The sequence below is a fragment of the Pyrus communis genome, chromosome 9 (genome assembly GCF_963583255.1).
Source record: "Pyrus communis chromosome 9, drPyrComm1.1, whole genome shotgun sequence".
Classification (NCBI taxonomy): Eukaryota; Viridiplantae; Streptophyta; class Magnoliopsida; order Rosales; family Rosaceae; genus Pyrus; species Pyrus communis.
In genome coordinates this window covers 17472875-17476563 of record NC_084811.1, presented here as the reverse complement: position 1 = coordinate 17476563, position 3689 = coordinate 17472875, and the positions used below count along the sequence as shown (strand labels likewise).

The following is a 3689-nucleotide window of genomic DNA, read 5'->3' as shown; positions in this document are numbered from 1 at the left end:
CGGCTAATCTTGGAGAAATCCTTGATAAACCGTCTGTAAAACCCAGCATGTCCAAGAAACGAACGAATGCTCTTCACAGTAGTAGGAGAGGGCAATTTAGCAATAACATCAATCTTAGCTTTATCAACCTCAATACCCTTGCTAGATACTAAGTGCCCTAAAACAATTCCTTGTTTAACCATAAAATGACACTTCTCCCAATTCAATACAAGATTAGTTTCTTTGCAACGCTCAAGAACCAAAGATAAATTTTGTAAACAATGATCAAACGAATCACCAAAAACAGAAAAATCATCCATAAATACTTCAACAACTCGTTCAACCAAACCTGAGAATATGCTCATCATGCATCGTTGGAATGTGGCAGGTGCATTGCATAATCCGAAAGGCATTCTTCTGTAAGCAAATGTACCAAAAGGGCAGGTGAATGTGGTCTTTTCCTGATCCTCTGGTGCAACTGGAATTTGATTGTAGCCTGAATACCCATCTAAAAAACAATAGAAAGCCCGACCAGCCAATCTTTCCAACATTTGATCAGTAAAGGGTAGCGGAAAGTGATCCTTTCTAGTACCTGTATTGATCTTCCTGTAATCAACGCACATTCGCCACCCAGTAGTTAAACGTTTAGGCACAAGCTCGTTATTGTCATTTGTCACAACTGTAATTCCAGTGCGTTTAGGTACCACTTGAGTAGGACTTACCCATTTACTATCTGAAATTGGATAAATCATTCCAGCATCTAAAAGCTTCATAACCTCATTTCGAACAACTTCCTTCATGATCGGATTCAATCGGCGTTGAGCATCAATGGTGGGTTTGACACCCTCCTCCATCAAAATTCTGTGCATACAGAGTGTTGGGCTGATCCCCTTAATATCTGCAATTGTCCACCCAATGGCATCTTGAAAATTTCTCAAAATACGCAGCAATTTGTCTTCCTCAATTGGAGATAAATCTGCAGAAACAATAACTGGTAGTGAAGAATTAGCACCCAAATAAGCATATTTTAAGTGTGCTGGTAATGGCTTCAATTCCGGCTTAGGTGGTTGTATTTTTGAAGGCTGTAATGGCGTTTTTGGTTCTCCCAAACTCTCAAAAACGTGCCTCCACTTTGGCTGGTGTAAAGGGACACTTTCCAAAGCTATAACATACTCAAAAGCTTCTTCATCTTCAGTTTTGGCGTCTTCAAAACCATGTAAAACTTTTAACAGTGGATCTGCTGTCAAACTGGGCATAATATCTGCATGCATGATGCCTTCTAACATGTCAACTCTCATACAGTCTTGCATATCACTAGGCCTCTTAGTTGCTTCAAATAAATTAAACACAACAGATTGTTCTTGTACTCTAAGCGTCAATGTGCCAGCTTCCACATCTATCAAAGTTCTAGCAGTTGCCATGAATGGCCGCCCCAGAATAATTGGTGTTTGCATATCTTCATCCATATCCAAAACCACAAAATCTGCTTGAAGGTAGAGATTATCCACTTTAATAATAAGATCTTCAATAATACCCCTAGGATAAGCAACCGAACGATCTGCTAACTGTAAAATAACAGATGTTGGTTTGATTTCTCCTTGTCCCAGTCGCTGAAAAACAGAGAAAGGCATTAAATTAATACTTGCACCCAAATCAATTAAAGCACGTTTAAACTCAGAATTTCCAATTGTGCATGAAATTGTAAAACTCCCTGGATCTTTTTTCTTTGGTGGTAGCTTTTGTAATAGAACTGCACTGCACTGCTCTGTGAGAATCACTTTTTCGAAGTCCACAAGCTTCTTTTTATTTGTGCACACATCTTTCAAAAACTTGGCATATGAGGGAATGTTCTTGATTGCATCAATTAATGGAAGATTAATCTGAACTTTAGCCAATGTCTTCATGAAATCTGTTAATTGTTGATCTTTTGCATGTGGCTTCAATCTTTCGGGATATGGCATAGGTGGAACATAAACACGTTTTGACTTTTCTGCATTTTCTGCAGTAGGCACTGCAGTATTTTTGGATCTGTCCAGTGGTTGGGCAGATTCTGCAGAACTTTCAGAACCTGTTTGTGGCTGCCCAGGTGCTACCCGTGAAGCTCCAGCACTGGTTTCTTTATTTTCTGCATCACGGTTGTCATAACTTTTGCCACAACGCAATATTCTAACAGCATTACAATCTGCATTTCCACGTGGATTTGGGATAGTTTGGCTGGGAAATTTTCCTGGTTCTCTGCCCGAAAACTGGAGTGAAAGCTGCCCCATTTGCTGCTGTAGATCTTTCATTGTTGCTTGTATGTTCTGAATGTTTTGGTTGGTTTTTTGAATTTCTTGTTTTGTTGCATCAAAACTTGCATTAGTATGATCTGCCAATTTTTCAATTGCGACTTCCCAAGAAGGTTTAGCTTGAGCATCAGGTTGTTGTATTTGTTGTTGAAACTGTGGTTTAACCTGTTGATCTCTATTCCACTTGAAATTTGGGTGATCTCTCCACCCAGGGTTGTAAAAATTTGAGTACGGATCATTTCTAGGCCTTTGATAATTATTGAATGTGTTAATCTGCTCTGTAACATGTTCCGGGTATGCGTCCCTATGTGGGCAACCCATAAAATCATGTGTTGTAATGCCACAAATGGTACAGGCGGCTGTAGTAGGTTGTTGGACAGCAACCTGCTGCATAGGTGCTGCCATTCTTTGTAAAAGCATGTCAAATTTTGCATCAAAATTTTCTAACTTCTTCTCCATCTTTTCTATTTGTGCAGATACATGAGGTGAACCACTAGACATCTCAAAAACACCCCTGGTCTGAGGTATATCAATTGCCCATTGTTGAGATTCTGTCGCCATGTTCTCAAACAATTGATACGCTTGCAGTGCATTTTTGTCTGAATACGTTCCTCCACAAGAAGCATTAACAAGAGTCTTAGTAGTCAAATTCAGCCCTCTGTAAAATAAATTCATTTGAGTGTCACCATTAATGCCTGAATGTGGACATTTCCTGAGTAGATCCTTGTAACGTTCCCATGCTTCATGAATTGCTTCATTAGGTTTCTGAGCAAATGTTAAAATTTGAGTACTCATATCAAGTGTTTTTGAAGCTGGGTAGTATTTGCTTAAAAATGCAGCACTAAGTTGGTTCCACGAAGTAATGCTTCCAGATGGAAGTGTGAGTAACCATCTCCTTGCAACATCCTTCAAAGTGTACGGAAAAAGTCTGAGTTTGATAGATTCTGCTGAAAATCCTCTCACCAAAATGTTTTTGCATCCCATTAGAAATTCAGTTAGATGCATGTTAGGATCATCTGTTGATAAACCATGAAATGAAGGTAGAATCTCCAACATATGATGTCGTATCTCAAACGTAGACCCATCTTCAACTTCAGGATAGGTAATGCAGCTAGGCACCTCTGTGGCATGAGCAGCCAGAGATTCCCTCAGTGGTTGTCCCGCTGTTGGTAGAACAAATGCCATAGCTTCCTCGCTGTCCAAAACCCCAGTAAACCGATTATGCAAAACTGTTCCCTGCAGTGAAGGTTCACACTGTAGATTCTGCTTTCTAAGTCTCTGTCTGGCAGTACGTTCAGGTTCTGGATCAAAATCTGCAATTTGCTGTTTGTGTGATCTGGTACAGACCATGCACAATCTGCAGAGAATAAAAAAAAAAAAAAAATGAAAATTAATTTTTTTTTTTTTTTTTTTTAATTATAT

General features: G+C 39.3%; 1 non-coding gene across 1 annotated transcript; it reads left to right on the top strand.

Annotated features, from left to right (window-relative positions):
* The first annotated feature begins 2960 nt into the window (after positions 1-2960).
* On the top strand, positions 2961-3065 carry LOC137746357 (small nucleolar RNA R71). The gene has a single exon (XR_011069828.1). It is a non-coding gene; the product is annotated as a small nucleolar RNA R71 (small nucleolar RNA).
* The last annotated feature ends 624 nt before the right edge of the window (positions 3066-3689 follow it).